Below are 22,052 nucleotides of genomic sequence, written 5' to 3' on the forward strand. Positions count from 1 at the left end.
AACCATTATACTTAAAACATAAATACATATGGGCCATCATGGCCTCTGACATACTGTAAAAATGAACCTCTGTCTACAAAGCCTCTAAGAATATTCGACATCAAACGGGATAGGTCCCCTGCCTAACAATAAGTCTGTAGTAAAACTCTAACACGATGACTTATAGACTCAGCTGCACTCCGAATGAAGTGGAGTCTTATTGATCCTTCAATAGATGCTAACCTCGTCTACTATGAGGGCTCGTCAAAATGATTACCTATACCTGCATGCATAAATGCAACATTCACAACAAAAAGGACGTCAGTACGAATAATGTACCGAGTATGTAAGGCAGAACTGAAACATAATAATAAGTCAACATTAATGAAAGAGATATAAGAATCACCTGAACTTCTGAAGTGCTACTGTGTATCATACTTATTATACTTATATGTATATATATAAACTCTTTGGAACCATTATCCATATTGATGCATGAATGCCCAACTGATTAGTGGTAATTGCATGACCGGTCGTAGCTCGCTGGTAAATACATAACTACCCAACCTGTTGTAAATAATGATGCATAATTGTCCAACCGGTGGTAACTACCTAACCGGCCATAGCTCAGTGGTAAATGAAGATGCGTGTCTGTCCAACCGGCCATAGCACGATGGCAAATGAAGATGCATATTTGCGCAACCGGCCATAGCACGGTGGTAATGCATGGAGATGGATACATCACTATATTATGAACATTAACATCTTTATTATATACCTCAATAGAGACTTAGGAACATACTTAGACGTGCTTAAATATCATTTCATAGGAATAAATAATGTAGACATCCTTAACTACTAAGAGTAGAACCACTTACATTTACGTTTCATTACTTGGATCATGCCAAAAGAAGGAAGTATTAGCCTTAACATACATGTATGATCTCTTACTTATTACTCAACCAAGCTCAACACAACTTCTTGCATCTATACCAAGTGAAAATATATTGTTGTTAACATATAATGTCGTACCATCGTATTTGGCTAGTCGTATGACTTAGGGAAAATTGGGTAGAGACTCCCCTATTTTTTAATACATCCCAAAGATCACTAAGGATCATCAGCAACCCAACAACAACAACAACTATAACTAACAATAGCAACAACAACAATATAATCCAATATGAGTTTCTCTGATTATCGTAACAATCATATTGAGAGGCAAGCTCGTTTTTACTCATAACAAGATATAAACCGAATCCAACTCTTATTCCATAAATTAGTTTACAACCTTCAGAACTTCATACTTATATATACCAAATTATTTCTAGGTTAAAACATCCACAAAATGCCTTCCAGAACACCCCCATACGTCTAGCACCTTAATATTTATTGTCAATCACTTGTTTTTCATCTTTTCTTCTTCAATCAACTTAATTAACACCTAGAAAAACTTAACAATAGAAGCCAAAACATTATCAAATTATTTCTCACAATTTACAGCCACCACAAACCATATATTTAGTCACAAAATAGTCCAACCAAAAAGACAACCATATTCCATGTTCTTTCGAGTGCTATCTTATGGTTTTTCACTCAAACAACACAACCAACACACGATTAACCTTAGGCACAATCAAGAAGATGTTATACATACCTTGTACAATGGCTAAAACTCGAAACCCTATTAAAACTTAGCTCACAATAGCCCTTAATTACACCACAACATCATAGAAGCATTCTCTTCTACTCTTTAACACCTTTGATGATGATTTGTGTTAATTTCTATTGAGTTTGGTTCTTGGGATCTTGGATCAGTTGTTTGAGAGCTTGAGAGTATTTTGGTGTAAGTAATATCTGGATATTGATGAAATGTAATGGGTAAATACAACTTATAAGCCCACCGCCTCAATTCTCTAAGTAGGTGGGTAAGCTGCATGCTTGGCAGCTTGAGCAATGCAACTTCGGACACTTGTATCTCTCCACTCTGATATCGTATTGACAAAAGGTTTTTAGCATTAGAAATTAGACATATGGGGATTTAATTCCATATAAATATCTCCTTGTAACTATCAAATATATTGGGAGAAAATTGCGTTGCAACATGGCCTATAAACCTGCCAGTTTCTCCGAAGTGCGACAACGTGACTTGGCGACTTTACTTTAAAAATCCATATTTCTCTACCCTGATATTGTATGAATAAATGGTTTAGACCATTGGAAACTAGGTTCCAAGACCTTCATTTGGGTATGAGATATGTCCCAAAATGACATCATAAAGCTTAGGACTTTAATTTCTCAAAATGGCTCGTTACAAGGTAAATCTTAACTCGATTATTCTGTAAGTTAAATCCAAATTTTCCCAAACTTTATATTTTTTTATACAAACATCATATATAGTAATATCATGACTTTAAAGGCATTCAAATCATGATTAACAAGTCTCATATTCTTTATACATCACCTTAGGATGCACAGGGTGTAACATCAAACTTGTCGACTTTCGACAAAACTTATCTTCTTCAATTCGTTTAGCTTATAAGCCTTCCAACCATATTGGTACTTGTTATTCATGAGATTAAATATTTATAACTTCCACGGTAACATTATTAACTTACTTTATTAAATTTTCAAGGATGATTTTATTTCTGAGCTTACATCAATTGACTTACGACGTACTCTTACGTACGAAAACATTGGGTGTAAAAACTGAAGGGCCCAGACTCAAAAAAGTATACTCAATTTCCATACAAGCTGAGTGCGGCCCAGAATTAATCCCGAGTCAGTTCAAGATGCCTAAGGTGCCAAAGTATGATGGAACTTCAGACCCCAGGAGCATATTACCACCTACGCAATAACGGTAAAAGGGAAATGATTTAGCTCCTCACGAAAATTGAATCGGTGTTATTAAAGAAATTTGGATAAACTCTCACGAGGGGAGCTTTGACGTGGTATTCACTATTGTCGGAGCACAACATATATTCCTTTGAAATTCTCACGGAATCTTTCATCAAGGCCCATGCCGGGGCCAGAAAAGTGCAATCCCGGAAGGCCGATGAATTCTTGATTGTGTAGGGAGAGTTCGAGTTACTACGAGAATTTGTTACCCTATTCCATAAGGAAAAATGTTGCTCCTGGCTGTCCTGGACGAATGGGCAGCGGAAGAATTCACCAAGGGATTGAATCCAAGAAGTCCAAACGCTTCCCGAAAGCTGAAGGAAAGCCTGCTTGAGTTTTAAGCAACAACTTGGGCGGATGTGCATAACTGGTACGAGTCAAAAATAAGGATAAAAGATGATCAGGTTGGCTTTTCATTGTCGACCAAAGGACGAGAGAAGAATGAGAAAAATCAAAAGATGATTATGACACAAACAGAAGGAATTCGAGGGGCCGAGTTTTGCCCTATGAGTGGACCGAAGGACGTGGCAGAGGCTTCCAGATAGCAGACAAGTTCTCCATTGACTGAAGGACCGACAATGGTTGGAGCATTAGATCACTGCAGGATAAAGAAACATCAGTGTCACAGGATCCTTCTCACCCCAAGTTATCGGAATACGACTTTAACGTTAGTATAGTGAAACTAGTGTCAGTCATGCAGAACATCAAAGAGGCATGATTCCCAAAACGAATGAGATCTGATCCTAGCTAGAGGGATCCTAACTTATGTTGTGAATACCATGGGACGAATGGCCACCAGAAAAGGGACTGCTGATACCTTCGGGAAGAAGTGGCAACATTATTGAAGAATGGTCACCTCATAGAGTTCTTAAGTGACCGAGCTAAGAACAATTATGGTCGTAACAGGGACAACGCGAGAGCCTCGAAAGTAGGAGAAGAACCCTTACACCAAATGATTAATATGATCTTTGGAGGGAATGAGATTAATGGGGTCGCCTTTTCGGCAACAAAGAAGACAAGTATAAATAACTCATAGTAAAAGGCTCCGGGATGACGATATCACTTTTATGGAGGAGGACGCAGACGGATTGCTGCTACCGCACAACAATGCACTGGTAATTTCTTTAAATATGTTAGATTTTAAGATTAAACCTGTTCTAGTAGATCCAGGAAGGTCGGCTAATATCATACAATGGAGAGTATTAGAGTAAGCTAAACTCAGCGAAAGCATTATTCCAACCACAAAGCTCCTAACCGGATTCAACTTGCAAGCGTGACGACCCATGGAGAGATTTTATTGCCTACGAAAGTTGAAGGGGTAATGAAAACAACCATTTTCGAAGTGGTAGATAGTGATATGGGATATAATATCATCCTGGGAAAGTCATGGTTACACGAGATGAAAGCTGTGCCCTTAGCATATCACCAATTGTTGAAGTTTCCAACACCCGAAGGAATCAAGCAGATACGGGGCGATCAACTAGCAGCAAAGGAGGTGAATGCAATTTTGGTCTCAAGTAGCAAAGTAAAGGAACACACTGCATAGTAATTACAAGAACTGGCACCTACTCCCGAACCAGAAGAAGTAGCCTAGGGACAGAGGCATCAGAAAAATATCAGGTGCTGAGATATTTCCAAGTTTCGGAAGAAACGGATGTGACAAAATCTCGAAGAATTTCTAGAAGGAAATTCCACTTGGGGACTGAACTGCACCCGGAGCTTAGGTATGATTTTATTGAATTCCATAAATATAATGCCGATTGTTTTGCATGGTCGCATTAGGATATGACAAGCATCCCGGCGGAGGTGGCTGTATACAAGTTACGCTTGGATCCCAACATATCTCCTACAAGATAGAAGAAATGCCCCATTGTCGAATCTAAGGATAAATTTGTCAAAGAAGAGGTAACCTACTTACTCAATATCAGTTCTATCTGAGAGGTAAAATATCAGACTGGCTAACTAATGTAGTAGTAGTTCCTAAGAAGAACAATAAATTTTGCATGTGTGTAGATTATAAAGATCTTAATAAGACGTGCCTGAAAGACTCGTTCCCACTACCAAATATCGATCAAATGATTGATGCCACGACTGGTCATGAGTTAATGAGTTTTCTCGATCCTTATTTTGGGTACAACCAAATCAAGATAAACTCGAAAGAACAGGAAACGACTTCATTTACAATGAATTTCGGTACATATTATTACAATGTGATGATCTTCGGGTTGAAAAATATTGGAGCCACTTATCAACGACTTGTGAACAGGATGTTTGAAAATTAAATAGGAAAAACTATGAAAGTTTATATAGACGATATGCTCGTTAAGTCTTTGAATGTAGGTGACCACCTTAAACATCTACAAAAACTTTCGACATCCTGAAAAGCATAATATGAAACTTAATCTTGAGAAATGCGTGTTTGAGGTTAGCTCGGGTATGTTTATGGGGTTTCTTGTCTCACAAAGGGGAATTGAGGTAAACCCCAATAAAATCAATGCCATAAAAGACATCCCGAACCAACTATCAAACATAATAAGTCAAAAGGCTCTGGGGAAGGTTGGTTGCTTAGAGCAGGTTCATTTTCTAATCATCAGCAAAATATCATCGCTTCTTCGCACTGCTCAAAAAGGAAAATAATTTTGAATGGACACCAGAGTGCCAATAGGCTTTGAGGGATTTGAAGAAGTACGTGTCAAGTCCTCCATTACTCTCAAAACCAAAAGAAGGTGAAACATTGCTAATTTACCTCGCAGTCTCGAAAGTTGCGGTAGGTACAGTTTTGGTCTGATAGGACAAAGGTATGCAATCTCCCATTTATTATGTTACCAAAATTTTAACGGGAGCAAAAAGTCGCTACCCACATTTGGAGCTGGCCTTAGCTTTCATAGTTGCCGCTCGGAAGCTGAGGTCTTATTTCCAATGCCACCCGATAGCTGTGGCAACTACTTTCCCCTTGCGGAACATTCTCTATAGACCTGAGCTCTTGGCAAAATTGGCCAAATGGGCCATCAAAATGAGATAATTCAACATAGAATATAAACCAAGGACTACAATTAAGTCACAAGTCTTGGTCAACTTTGTGGCCTATTTTAGTCCGGGATTATTGGCTTTGGAAACAAAAGTGGCAGTAATGGTGTCAGAATCGACATTTGGGGTTTGGACCTTATGCACAGATGGAGCTTTCAACGTGGAAAGGTCCGGACTCGGAATAGTCTTAATCACGCCTTCGGGGAAACCCTAAGGCAAGTCATCAAAATGGTCCATTTAACTAACAATGAAGCAGAGTATAAACTTTGATTATAAGGCTTAAATTGGCCCGGGGACTTGACTCCGAGGTCATTGAAATAAAATGTGACTCACAATGGTGATATAACTTCAAGAGAGTCTAATTGTATAGAAATCTTTCCAAGTCCCGTTGGCTCGGTGCTTAGGATCATACGAAGCTAACTATGTCGTGAGGGGACCACGAAGGGATATGTGGCAATCACTCAGGTGCAAATTCCTAGCCTCACATAAAACAGGATGCCAACGATTTCGTACGAAAATGTGATAAGTGCCAAATATACGCACCACTAGTACATTAACCGGCAGAACCTTTACATTCAATTCTGTCCCTGTGGCTGTTCATGAAATAGGAGATGAATATCGTTGGACCGTTGCCATCGGCTCCAAGAAAGGTAAGATTTCTTTTAATTTTGTCTAGCTATTTTTCTAAGTAGGTGGAAGCAGGTCCTTGTCAGAAATTGGGGGAATGCGAGGTGGTCGATTTCTTGTGGGAAAATATAATTTGCAGGTTCTGAATAACAAAAGAGATTGCATGTGACAATGGGCCACAATTTATCGGTGTAAAAGTTACAAAGTTCAACGAAGATTTGAAAATAAAGAGGATAACATCTTCTCCCTATCATTTGATTGCAAACCGTCAAGAGGAGTCAGCAAATAAAGTGATTATTCAAAACCTCAAAAAACGGTTGGAAGTGGCACAAGGCAATTGGCACCAAGAATTAGGCCTACCAAAGAACGATCAAGTCAAGCACAGGAGAAACTCCTTTTTCCCTTGCGTACGGTGCAGAAGCTCTAATCCCGGTAGAAGTAGGGGAACCCACCTTGGGGATATTTCTAGGAAGATGAAGAATTGAACAACGAAACAATGTTAGTCTACTTGGAGCTGCTCAAGAACACAGGGACTTGGCACATTTAAGAATGGCAGCTCAAAAGCAAAGAATTGAGTGGTATTATAATCGAAGAGTGAATATCCGTTAAAGTAGGAGATTTGGTTCTGAGGAAAGTAACTCAAAATACCTGGGAGCTCAAAGCGTAGAAGCTCGGTCCAACGTGAAAAGGTCTCTACCGGATTTCAGGTATCACCGGGAAAGGTTTGTACGAGTTGGAGAACCAGAATGGAGACAAGTTGCCCATCAATTGGAACGTGGCACACCTTAAAAGATATTATTACGGATGAACATTACCCGATAAGAAGTATGTGCTGCACTCTTTTTTCTTTCATTTAGTTTTTGTCCCAATTGGGTTTTTCTGGCAAGGTTTTTAATGAGGCAGCGACAAAAAGCATACTACAAAGACAATAGCAACAATACCTTTAATAGCAAGGTAAACAAGCGAGTTTCCGCTCGAGGACGGTTAGATATTATTTGGATCTATAGCAAATTCCCTCTGGGAAGTTAGTTTGTTAATAAGCAAAGGTTATTCGACCGTTCACGAGCACAAACAACTAGAGGGTTGTTAGATAGTCTTTTATTCGATAGTATAAATTCCTGAGGGGAAGTAAGGTGTTTTACCGTGTTAAGGATTATCTAGAAATTCATTGTTGGAATCTTTGAAGGTACAAGACTTCCATTGTTCCAATTTTCATTCTTCCCATTTGAACATGGGGGGAGGGGGGATGATATGAGGATACAAAATCAATGACTGTCACGTTGATCGAGAAATGAAAAACCAAAAACATAAATGCATCATCAGGACCGAGGACTGCGCGGCCAACCTCATAGAAACAAGTTGTAAGATAGCCACAAGTTATGACAATTTTTTTAGCATAGCAATTGCTTGTGTACTTTTTAAAATACAAGGAATTAAATGAAATGAAATCCTTTTGTTTTTATCTTGTTTCTTGTCTGAACGATGAACACACTTTGTCATTTGAAAGTTAAACAAGCACTTCAAATGCTAGTGCCATAATGAACAGGAGATATTCTCTTCAAGAGCACCATAAACATAAGATGGTCCTCTCTTATGAAAACCCTCACGTTAAAGGGTTGGTTTCGGAAGAATTTTTGCCTGAAATCAAAATGCCTTCGGGGAAAAAATGCACCCGAAGATGTACAGAAAAGGATGCAAAAAGTAAACTTGCACAAATACTTATAGAAACCCTCACATAAAAGGGTTAATGTCTAGAACAATAGTGCTTCGAAGAAAATGCATTCGAGGCTGCACATAATACAATACGAACAGAAAAATGTGCATATAATTCTTAAGCAAATGCAAATGTTAATGACTTGCATGGATATTCAAATGAAAGTGAGACTCAAACTGTACTTGAGCAAAACTATGTCTTTATTTACAAATGGTTCCAAAACAATAGAGTTTCGAGAATTGAAAAAACGAAAAGAAAAGTTAAACTACAGTATCTCTAGAACCAAGGGGAAGATAAGTGTTCGCATTCCCGGGAGAAGTAGATGGATCTACCGATGTCTTGACAATTTCCCCAGTTTGGCCTTCAACATCATCGTCCTCTGATTCCTCTTCAATTCCCAAGAACTCAGAATCGGAACTAGAAGGGTCAGGAGCATCGGACTGTGCCAGAGCCCATTTTTAGCAGCTAACTCAATCTCACGGGCCTTAGCAATTCCGGCATCAAAATCAATGATACCAGCTTTGGCCTTTTCCAAGGTTTTTCTCCTCATGCTTCACATGGCGTAAATTTTATCAATAACGAGGGAAGCTGCTTGGCGCTTAAGTTCTTCATTGAGTTTGGTTACCTCAGCAAAAAGGCTTTCCCGAGCGGACCTAACAAATCTGAGGCTAACATCAAGGTTACAGAGAATTTAAATAAAGATCCTATTATTCTCGATAGTTTTCCTGTACTTCTCCTCCTGCTGGGTATGGTTTGACCCCGAAGCAGCAAGCTCTTCAGTTTTGGAGTTCAAGGATGCCTTCTAAGGCAGTCCCTCTTTCAACGGAGGCAACCTCGCATTCGATTACAGCAAGAACAACATCATGGACTTCAACCCATTTGCCCTGGCCTCGTCAAACCTAACCCTTAGCGGGCCAATTTCTTAGCTAAGGGTTACCACCTCTTGCTCGCTTTGCAGCAATCGAACCTCCAATGCAACAACTCCAGTAGCTTTGGCTTCCAACTCCAAGAGGCAGATAATGGCTTGGTCCTGTTCCACCACAAGTTGATCCCACTAGGAAGTAAGTTCTTCCTTCTCACAAATCAACCTCTGAAGGCCATCGGAAGAAAGAAAGTTGGCCTACCAAGCGAGAAGGGTAATAATTAGGATATGTTCATACCAAAAATAGAAGAAATAATGAAACGAAAGGAACTTACCGATGCAGTGTTGTGCATGGTGTTATTTAACAGACAATCTCCCGAGAGTGCCCGAATCTTTTCCCAATCCTTCTCTGAAGCTAAAAGCTTCAGATTATTAGTAAGCTCCGATGGTCGGGATAGCAGGGCGCATCCACTAGAGACTGAAAGAGTAATATTCCTCCTCCTATGGGGATCTTTAGAAAGGTAGGATAATTTTTTCCCAAATTCCCATGAACTAGGGAGTGGGGAAGAGGAACACCCTCTTCATGATCAGATGCGGCCATTGGAGATGATGTAGCAGTTGCTGGTGGAAGAGTGGATGAAGATGGAAGTGATGTAGCAGTTGCTGGTGCTGGTAAAGATGGGGAATGGAGTTGATGGAGTTGAAGGGTGAGAAACAACTACATCAAATGCAGTGCTGGTAGTTGGGTGCTCGCAAACCAAAGACGGCAGGAACCTAGTACTCAGCTTCGCAGTATCGGTCACAATGATTGGGGCCCGAAAGCTGGAGTTGGAATTATCTACCAAATCAAGTTCTCCCCAAAGTAGCGAGGCATCGTCCTCAGTTGGTTTAACTGTATCAACAGGTCGAGTATCCTGTTGAGATGATGAGGATCGTCGTTTTCTATGTAGAAAAGCTCCCTCATCACTAGATTTGTCATCATCATCATCAATCATCAATCATCACAGTATCTATTACCGGCCTGAAAGGAGGACCAGTCACTATCGTTACTGGAGATGGCTCGGGGGCATCAATCTTCGCCCTCTTATTCTTTTCCCCGGCGGTAGAGGAACGTCGCCTCTTTGGTTGTTTGTCCTTTGGTGGGGACTCCGTAAAGAAGCATTTGTGCTCGAAGCAGGCTCGGAGATACATGTTCGAGTAAGCACCTCCTGAAGCAGCCTCGCTGCATCAGTAGGATGAGCCAAAATATCCTCCTTAGGGACAACCAACAGAGCCTCCAAGTAGACCTAATTTCATGAACAAGTCAGAAGGGTTCAACCAAGTTTTCCACATAAAAATGGAAGTAAGGTAAGTTTAAATTACCATGATTTTTGGCCTTCCACCCGTATATAAAGGCCAGTTCTTTACACAAACGAGTTTCGAGCATCATAACGTCTAAGGTTTTATGAACCCACCATTCCAAGCCTTCCACCACCAGTGGGATCCATCGAGTTGCTGAAACATGCGAAGGGTGAAGGGTCAATATGGCCATAGAGGAATATTTAGTAAAAGGAAATATTAAATGAAGATCTTACGAGTGCGGCTCCAAGCGGCCGGAAAGAATGAAGTCGTTGTCGGAATGATATATTGGTTACAACTACAATGAACCATTCCATCCACCCACGGTCGTTTTCATCATCCATGCTAGTCAACAGAGCATGGTGGCCACATTTCCAGAGGTTTATCATTCCCCCGCGGAAAATCTTGGGAGAGTAGAGATTTACCATACAAGCTAAGGTTAGCTCTTCTCCAATCTCTTGGCACAAACACTGAAGGCAGGCGACCGTCCTCCGCACAAAAGGACTTACTTCCGCAATCACGGAATCCAACTCTCCACTCAAAGAAAATGCACCCAAAGTAAAGGGATACGTGTAAAATATGTAAAACCCTCCTTGGGAAAGGTCACTCGCTCCGATAGATCAGGAGCAATAATATCCAACTCATGGCAGCGGCAATCTTCTTCACAGCAGGAATATTGGAAGTACGAATGGAAGAAGGGTACTTACTGACAACCCATGTACGAGGGTTAGCAGTAGAGAATTTCTCTTTGAAGTCTTTTGTAGTATTAAGACTTCTAGGGATGATGGAACCCACTATTGGAGGAGAAGAGTCTTTGGCTTTGTTCTTATTTTTTGAAGAACTGCGTACTTTGAAGAAGAAACCATTGAATGGAAGAAGGAAAAAGTTTTTTATTTGAAGAGAGTTAGAGAGAAGATGGAAGACAACAGTGCAAATTAGAAGCTTGGAAAATTATGAAGTGCAAGGGAGAAAGGATGATGCGTATAAGTAAAATTTTGGCGGATAAATTCATAGCCATGATTACCTCGATAATCAGAAAAAGTTATGTTAAATCCTGGGATGGCGCGTGTTCAGGGAATTTAATGCGGAGAGACGTGCGTTTATTCAACCGTCAGAAGCCTTCAGAGGGAGTTATAGTAATTCTTGCCAAAAGAGTGCTTTTACCAACTTCCTGGTAACACAAAGTTATGTCATCGGAAAGCAAAGGGACTATCTGTATAGGGTAAGATATGATATGACACGTGTTCATCTAAAGGAAGGACACGTGGAACCCAAGACGGGGATGGACAAAGACCATTCTACGAACGCATCTATTCTGCTTGTCATCAGAAGGGATAACGTTCATAAAGGTGTGTTAAATGCTCCATTCTTGGTAGCATTTCGTAAAGAATATTTTGGGGTATTAAGAGTGATGGCCCGTTATGAGGAATTTGGCATTATGTCCACCGTTACATCTTCATCAATGACCCTCATAATTGACATTAAAGGAGGGCACGATCCTAGGACATCCTTCCCTAGACTAGTAAGCTCAGTTACCCTTGTAAAGGAGACGAATTTTCTGGCAAATTTACATTGTATTCTATACAAAGCTTAATACAATCTTACTTTCTCGCTTTTAGATTTCATATTATTGTGCCAGGAAACCTTGTTCCCGAAACTGTCATTTCTGTTGTTTCATCTATATTTTAAGGCTAAGTATTGCATAATTCTTCAATTATTTTATTATTTCAGGATCAAATTTATTTTACTTGTCTAGAAACCACCAATAAATTTAACTGTACTATTTTACGGGTAAACAATATCCCAATGTGATTCAATATTTCAGATAATATATCAAACACCAAAAAAAGCGCCTTAACACAAAAGGAGACAACTATGAAAGTGGATAAATTATTAATATCATTAACACAAAACCAATGCAGCAAATCTTAATTAACATAAACTACCTAGTACATATTGTTAAAAAAATAATTTTGATAACTCAAAAAGAAATAGTCAAATTGATGTCTAGGTTCATATTTTTAATATTATTTTAATAGGTCTTTATTATACCAATTAATTGAATATATTTTAATGTCTATAAATGAAAATTTAAATAACTTGGATATAATATTTTTACTAACCTTTAATGCCTATCATTATGGTTACAAAAATCAGTTTGATTTTTAGTGATAATGAATTTGGGTTTTGAAATGTTTTTGGATAATAGCTTTCAATGTTATGTGACGTTTCTTTATTAACAAATAGATGTAACGTTTGGTGTTGGAAATATTTCTGAACTTTGGTAACGTTTCCTTGGCGACGTTCTTTTATTAAACAAATAGATGTCTAACTTTATATATATATATATATATATATATATATAGACACACACAACCATAACGTTTCCTTGGCAACTCTCCATAATCCAATATTTTCACAACAATCTTAAGAATATTTTCACGTTGTTATTATGGAGAATAACAATTCTAATGTTGTTGTTGATGTTGCTATATCCATTGTACCTACTGTTTCTGTTGTTGTTCCACCACCAATTACTTATGTCAAACCTTTCCCTGATGTTTCAAAAATTGAAATTTTTGGTGGAGATAATTTGAAACGCTCCCAGGAACGTGTGCATTCTATTTTGGATATGCATGGAGTTGCTTTCGCACTTACTAATCCTAAGCCAACTGAAGCATCTTCCATTCTGATAGATCAATGGGTTCATGCTAACAAGGTATGTACAACAACAATAACAACAACCCAGTATAATCTCACAAGTGAGGTCTGGAGAGGGTAGGATGTACGCAACCTTACTCATATCCTGGAAGGGCAAAGAGACTATTTCCTATAGACCCTCGGCTAAAGAAGGTGAAAAAAGCCCTGATAGCAAGTAATATCAAGACAATATAATTAGAAAACTAAATCGAAGATAACAACAGAGAATATGAAAGAGGTACCGATAATAAGTAATAGCAAGATAATATATTTAAAAAACTAAATCCAAGGCAGCAAACGAGAATATGACGAAGTACTGCTAGAAAACTACGGAATTACCGATGGCAAGTAATAATAGAACAAGAAATGCGATAATAGCAAACTAAGAATAAAAGGGTACCGTACTAACACTAATGATAGCAAATAATAACATACAACTACCTATTAACCTTCTACTTTAGTCTTCAACCTCCACACCCTTCTATCTAGGGTCATGTCCTTAGTTAGCTCAATTTGCGCCATGTCTCGCCTAATCACCTCTCACCAAGACTTATTTGGCCTACCTCTACCCCTCCTCTTACCCCCCATGGACAACCTCTCACACCTTCTGACTGGGCCAACCTCACGCATCTTTTCCTCCACAGGGGCCACTCCCACCTGTCCCGAATAATTTCATTCCTAATTCTATCCAACCTAGTATGCCTACACATCCATCTCAACATCCTTATTTAAGTTACTTTCATCTGGTGGACATGGGAGTTCTTGACTGGACAACACTCTGCCCCACACAACATAGTTGGTCTAAGAACTACCTTGTAGAACTTACCCTTCATTCTCAATGGAACATTCTTATCACACAAGACACCAGAAGCGAGTCTCCACTTCATCCACCCTGCTCAGATACGATGTGTGACATCCTCATCTATCTCCCTATCATTCTGAATTATAGACCCCAGATACTTGAAAATCTCTCTCCAGGGTATGACTTGCGTATCAAGCCTCACATCCTCATCTGCCTCCTGGGTAACATGGCTGAACTTGCACTATAAGTATTCTATCTTGGTCCTACCCAACGTGACACCCTTAGACTCCAGATTATGTCTCTAGACCTCCAGCCTCTCGTTAACGTCACCCCGCGTCTTATCAATCAGGACTATGTTATCCGCAAATAACAAGGACCAAGGCACCTTCCCTTGAATGTGTCACATCAATGAATCCATTTCCAAGGAAAGCAAAAATGGGTTATGTGTTGATCCCTGATACAACCACATCTCAACCGAAAAGTATTCATAGTCTCCGCATGCTGTCCTAACCCGTGTGTTAGCTCCATCATACATGTCCTAAATCACTATAATATATGCTATAGGCACTCCTTTATCCTACAAACATCTCCATAGAACATCTCTAGGGACTTTTTCATAAGCTTTCTCCAGGTCAAAGAACATCATATGCAAGTCCTTCTTCATCGCCCTATACTGCTCCACCAATCTCCTAACATTGTGAATGGTCTCAGTAGTCAACTATCCCGGCATGAAACCAAAATGGTTCTCAGAAATGGATACACTCCTCCTCATCCTCCCTTCGATCACCCTCTCTCATACTTTCATTGTGTGTATTAACAACTTGATACCCCTATAGTTGATACGGTTTTGGACATCCCCCTTATTCTTATACAATGGTATCATCGTAGCCTGCCTCCACTCTTCATGCATCTTCTTTGTCCTAAAAATGTCGTTTAATAACCTAGAAAGCCATTCTAAGCCCTTTTTACCCCCGCTCTTCTAAAATTCTACCAAGATCACGTCTAACAATTTTTAATTTCTACTCTTTTTAATGAATTGTTCGATGTCCATGTTTTCAATAAGGAGGCAAAAAAGTTTTAGGAGTCAATGATTACAAAGTACACTACTAAAGACGCTACTGAACAAAAAATTATAATTGAAAACAACTATAAGTGGGAGATGATAGAGGACAAGGATATAACCGCACAAATCAACAAATATCACAAGATGATTGAAGATCTCAAGTCTGAAGAAATCTCTATGCCCGAATAGTTTATTGCTGATATGCTTATAGCAAATATTTTCAAATCTTGGAGTGACTACAAACAATAATTGAAGCACAAATACAAGCAATTATCGTTGAAGAATTTGGTTAAGCATATTATAATTGAAAATACCAATCATAAGCAAGTTGTTGCTGAAAAAGGAAAAGAAATTTCTACCAGAGCCAACCGTGTGGAGGATAACACGTGCTAGAACAAATCAGACAACAGGTATGACAAAAGAAATAATTATAAGCCCAAAACCAACAATCAAAGCTTCAAGAAAAAAGGAAATTGCTTTGTGTGTGACAAACCTGGCCATCATGCTGCTCAATGTTAAAAAAAGGCTGGGAATGACAACCTCGCTAAGGCTAAAATAAATTTAACTGAAGCCAAAGCGGATGACATACTTATTGTGGTTGTTTACTAAGTTAACCTTGTGGCCAATATGAAAGATTGGGTATTAGACTCTGGTGCCACTAGACATATATGCGCTAACAAAAAGGACTTTGTGTCTTTCATCCAAGTTGAGGAAGGAGAAGAGGTTGTATATCTTGGTGACTCAAGGACTACTCAAGTTCATGAGAAAGGCAAAAAAAAATTTAAACTCACATTTGGCAAAACTTTGGCATTGAATGATATATTACATGTTCCTAGTATCTAAGTTAATTTGGTCTTTGTGGGATTATTAGGAAAAGTGGGGGGTGAAAGATTCTTTTCGTGTGACCAAGAATAATAATTTCTTGGCAACGGTTATTATAACAATGGCTTGTTTGTACTCAATGTTATGAAAAAAAAATGCTTGTTCTTCTGCTTAATTGATTGTCTCTTTTAATTGATCACGTGCTAGATGAGGACATGTTAGTATATTTTACATTAAGAAAATGAATTCTGAAGGTCTCCTTTCAATTTTTAAAAAATATAGGGATCGAGGTATCCAGAGTTATTTTGCCTGACTAAGAAGGAAAAATGTGAGATAATTTATTACTATTATAATAATTCCTTACAAAATTAAGATTTTATGTGGCAAAAATTTGTATTGGTAAATGAAAAATATGTTTTATTTTTGGCTTTGAAAAGTTATGTTACTTCAGGTCTCTTAGTCATTTGGGTAAAGAAATATAGAGATGAGAATCTTTTATACATATTATGTGTAGTCAAAAAAGGATTTGGCCGATCCTTTGATTATATAACGATCGGGCTGGTCATTTGAGTATTATATCCATGTTCCCCTATTTATATTTTCTTCTATGTTTAATTATAGTTATGTAACTTGACGGGGTGGTAGGTTTAGTTACGAGGATGTTTTGGAGTGAAATGGGACATGTAGTCCCAAGATTGAAGGCTTAAGTTGAAAGAGTTGATCGTAGTTTGACTTTTGTGTAGACGACTACAGAATGGAGATTTGATAGTTTGCATAGCTTTGTATGGTGATATTGGACTTAGGAATATGTTCGGATATTGATTTGGAGGTCTGTAGGTTGTTTTTGTCTTGAATCCGCAAAAGTTGGAAAGTTGAAGGTTTAAAAAGTTGAGAAGTTTGACCGAGAGTTGATTTTATTGTTATCGGGTTTGAATTTTGGTTTCGGGTGTTGTAATAGGTCTGTTGTGTCATTTATCACTTATGTGAAAATTTGAAGTCAATCGGAGTTGGGTTAGTATGATTCGACATTAGTTTTAGAAGTTAGAAGTTCATCAGTTCTTTAGGCTAGAGTTGGGGTGTGTTTTGTGATGTCTGTATTGTTTTATGTGATTTGAGGCTTCGACTAAGTTCGTATCATGCATTAGGACTTGTTGGTAAGTGAGATTCAGATCATGTTCGTCTCATTTTGGACTTTTTGGAGTGTTGAATATTGTTGTATCTGGTTTCCTTATACGCGATCGTGAAGAGAGGACTGCGATCGCTAAGGGTTGTTTGGTGGCCGTTGGAAGTTTTTCATCGTGTTCGTGAGTTTAATGACACAATTGCGGAGCTTTAGTTAATTATGAGTCACAAATGCGGGAGAGGGGACACATTTACAAAGAAGGAAGGCGAGGTTTGGAAGTTGCACGTTGTTCTTTGCAATCGCGTGTCTTGGTCTGTGATCGCATAGTTATGGTTTGTTGAGAATCGCGTTTGTGATTGGTGATTCTCATGCGCGTAGACCATTTTGGAGGGCATTGGATTTTATTCTTCATGATCGTAATAGATTTTACGCGATCGTGAAGAGGAACAACTGGGCAACATATATTAAAATTCCAAATCATGGGTTAGAGAACTATTTTCATATTTTGAGTTGTAGAGCTCGATTTTGGGAGATGTTGGAGGGGATTTTCACGTCTTGGATCGGGGTAAGAGTTTTTTACTCGAATTTGTTCATTTATCATGATTCCATCCTTGTTTTGTCATTTATTTAGTGAATTAAAGTGAAGAAATGGGGATTTTGGTGGAAACTTTTCAAAAATGAAAAATGGAGGTTTGAAGGTCAATTTGAGGTAGGAATTGGATGATTTTTATATGGTTAAACTTGTAATTGAATGTGTGTTCAAATTTTGTGAATTTTGTCGGGTTCCAAGGCATAGGCCCCTGATTGACTTTTTGATTTTGGTAAATATCGAAACTTTATTTTTTGATGTTGCTTCCTATACCATTAATTTTTTATATTGAGTTATTTGTGATTAGATTCGAGTCGCTTGGAGGCTGATATGCGAGGGAAGGGCTTCTTGGAGTTCTAATTTCGCGGGTTGAGGTAAATAAGACATTTAAACTTTGATTTGAATGTATCTAACCTAAGGACTATGTTATGTAAAAGATATTGGGGTGACGTACGCGTTTGGTGACGAGCGAGTGTGCGTGCACCTGTTTATTCATAGTTTGGCGAGGCCTTAAGGGTAATACCGAGCTTGTTCTGCTATCATACCATGTTACCCCCATGTCCCCTCTACTTGTTTGATTATTTGAACTGTGGATCATGTTAGACATCGTGTCTAGGCTATGTGCTAACTATTTGAGACTTGATAGGGCTATTCTTGTTGTTTTTGAGTTATAATCATTATTTGCACACATGTTCTCAATAATGATACTATATCCGTGTATGATATCTCTGTCTCGATACTTCCTATTTGATTCCTCACATGTTGCTGATATCGCAAAAGGGATAAAACTCTTTAATTGAATATTTGAGATGAGTTCATCTGAGAATAAAACAGTAAATGACTGAATTTGGGCCTTAGAGTCGGTTTGGTAGTGATTTTGAGGTGACGCGTATGCCAAGACCATATTGGTCTGAGTGTTATTGTTTTAGGGCAATGCGTGAACCATGCCTCATTAATGGGCTAAGTGATTAAAATTAGTGCTTGGGAAGGATCCGCTCCTCCAGAGTCTGACATACCAGCAGTAGATGCAGGCACAATATTTCATATATGTGCTTGATGATGGACAGTTATGCCAGGAACCCGTTGTAACGCCCAGAACCTGGGGGGTGGGGAGGGGGGCGAGACCGGCACCCGGTGCCTCACTTAACATAGCGTACCAACTTGCGACTGAGGGACTCTGAACATACATGTCATACTTTGGCCATGGGGCCACATTGTAAGACAATTTGCAAAGCAAAATATAAAACTGAACGGAAACTAGTTTTGACTAAACATCAATATAAAGCTGGGCTGACAAGGCCGTCACAACTATTACAACTAACAAAACAACAAAATATACATACAAGGCCTACAAGCCCAACATACTGCACTAACTGACATGATATGTCTAAAAGCCTCTACTGATGGATGTACTGTGATCGGAACATGGCCCCGACATACCCATAACATATATACACTGTTACATCTCGCATTTTCGTACATTAAATTTCGTTTTCAGTTAACCGGCGTAGGCTCGGGGATGAGATTATCTTGACGTTAATGTACTTACGCTATTTATAACAAGCGATAAATAAGTGTTATGAAGGATAAAAGGGTACACAGATTAAAAAAATGAGTTTCGTTAAAAGTGGCCAATTTGGAGTAAAATACGGGTCGAGCGATAATACCCGATAATTATGAACTAGTATCATGCAAGGTACCATATGACCACAGTAGTATAATATATAAAGTATGTATATAGTATATTAAAAATAAATAGAATTTTAAGTAATTTGGGGCAATTTTTAAATTATGGGATAATTGATTAATTACCGGGTAATATAATATTACCCGTTAACTAATAAGTGGATAAAACTTCATTAATTATGAGACATATGGCGGCACTATCATAAAGTGGCTAAGCTATTAAACATCCTAGGTATCAAATGGATATCCAAGTCTTTCCAAAATCATTTTCATTTTGAAAACTTTGCATAGGCTTAAGATCAGAACGTGGGTTTTGCCTTCTTAATTTCAAATCCTAACCCATTTCATTTTAAAGGCTTTGCACAAAATTTCAAACTCCAAATGTTGGAACAAGTTTATCTTAAAACCATCATTTCTTGAATTTTTCGTTCATCACTTCAAGTCAAGAAACCAAAGATGTTATTATTCTCAAAATTCCAAGGAACAAAAAGCGTTATTTCATTCCAAAACTTTTAGGAACTAGAATCAATTTCGTCCGTGAATTTTTAAGAAGCGGGGGCAAATTTCTCTCAATTAACGAAGGTTTTCCAACGGAGTATTATACGGAGTTTTCCCCACTCCAGGTATATTAAGGTCCTACCTTCTTTCTTTTGACATGGTCCAAGTTGTACTGAAGAAACGAGCAAACACACAGTTTTCATAAATTACTTTATTCATAGAATTATTAGGGGTGTCTATATTCTTGATTCCCCATGAAAAGTATTATTATTTTCTTTTCATGGGTCTCAGAATAATACACAGTTGGAAAAATTTATCCGGAAAGAATATTGAGATTATTACATATTTTTCATGCATTTCATACATGTGCATTGACCCATGACCAGATGGCGTTATATACACATATGTATGTAAATATATGTATATGGGATAGGAAAAAAGGTTACGGCGTTATATATGCACCACCACCTGATCAGCTGGTATACGATGATGATGCCCTCAGTGGCTGAAATATGACTCAAACGACGTTATATACGCATATATATGCAAATATATGTATATGGGAGATGGAAAAAGGTTACGGCATTATATACCCACCACCACCTGATCAGCTGGTATATGTTGATGATGTTTCCCATAGTGGCCGAGATGATATGATGGGATGCCCTCAGTGGCTTGATGATATTATGTACACCCATACCTATGCATGGCACGACATTTATACGCACGTGATTGACGTTATAAATGTTTCAGAATTTACAAAGTTATTCAGATTTAAAGATGTGTTTTAGTATTCCATGTCTCATATATGTCTTTTACGTACTAATCTTCACACCTTACATACTCGGTACATTTTTCGTACTAACTCCCTATTGCATGGGGACTACGTTTCATGTCTGCAGGTGCAGGTAGGCTAGCTGACGGTCCCACTTCTTAGGATCCTTGATCAGCAAGAGTTGGCGTGCTCCACTTGATTCGGAGCTGCTTTGATTTTGGTACAATACGTTTGCATATATATATATATATGACATGGATCAGTCCCGTCTATGTACAGTTATGTTTCCATTAGAAGTTTGTAGACAGTATGTCTAGTTGGGTTGTATGTGACCTTGACGACTTACAGTTTTGGATATATAGTTGTCTATAGCAGCCTTGCCGGCTTGCCCACTGTATTCTGCCTGTATACGTACATATGCCTTGATGTTAGGTTTCCTTCTTGTACATTATTCTCATAACTCAACAAATGTTATACAGGTTTATATCCTAGATGCATACTTAGGGGTGTTTGACATGTAGGACTCAGGCACCCATCGAGACCCATTGGTTTGGGTCGTGACATACATAATATGTACACAAAACCCTAGACCCGGAAACTCCGAAGGACATGGAGCTTACCGATCAAGCTTAACTTGGGAAATACCTACTGATAAGGTCTACCCATATGTCTATAAGAACGTCAGTACGAAATAATGTACCGAGTATGTAAGGCGATAAAATAATTGAAAGCTGAAACTGAACTGATAATATAATAACAAAAAGTAACTAGGAGTCAAAGATGATCTGGAGATATATATACTTACTGATATTGACTCAACTCTCTCAATATAGCAAATAAAATAAATGTCCGACCCTATAAGGCTCAGTACCTGAAACTGCTCAGCCGTAGTAGGCTCACTCATAGGCATCCGACCATACTAGGCTAGGTATCTCAGCCATTCTAGGCTCGCTTATAGGCACTTAGCCACAATAGGCTCGGTATATAACTTACTATCTGATCAGAGGTTGCCCAGTAGGGGCCTGCCCATCGATTATAGCTTGATGGTGGTGACAATACTGTAATACTGTATATATAGACTCTCTTCTCTCTTGTCTGAAAGACGACAAAATTAAACTAAATATGAAGTCCCGATAAAGGAGAATACTGTAACTTATGAGACTAGGATAATGTAAATAAGTTTAGGAATACGAACTTCTCTTTATGCCTCGTTATCAAACTCATGCAGTTACGGGATCATGACAAAAATGAAGAAAGGTTTAGCCTTAACATACCTTATCACAATATTTTCCAATCACCAAGTTGAACTCACCTCTTCGCACCTTAATCAACAACAACGATAATAACAATACAATTACGTTACGAAAGGTACCACTATCGTACAATGAACGAAAAACTTATTTTCAATTAAAACGGGCAGCATCTCCCCTATAATCCTTACTTCCTCCAAATTCAAGATAACACCAAAAATAACATAACACCCAATAATAAAAACATATATGCATTATTTTCCAACTTTATATACACCACAAAATTCTACAAAATATCC

Source organism: Nicotiana tabacum, chromosome 7 (assembly GCF_000715075.1).
Source record: "Nicotiana tabacum cultivar K326 chromosome 7, ASM71507v2, whole genome shotgun sequence".
Lineage (NCBI taxonomy): Eukaryota > Viridiplantae > Streptophyta > Magnoliopsida > Solanales > Solanaceae > Nicotiana > Nicotiana tabacum.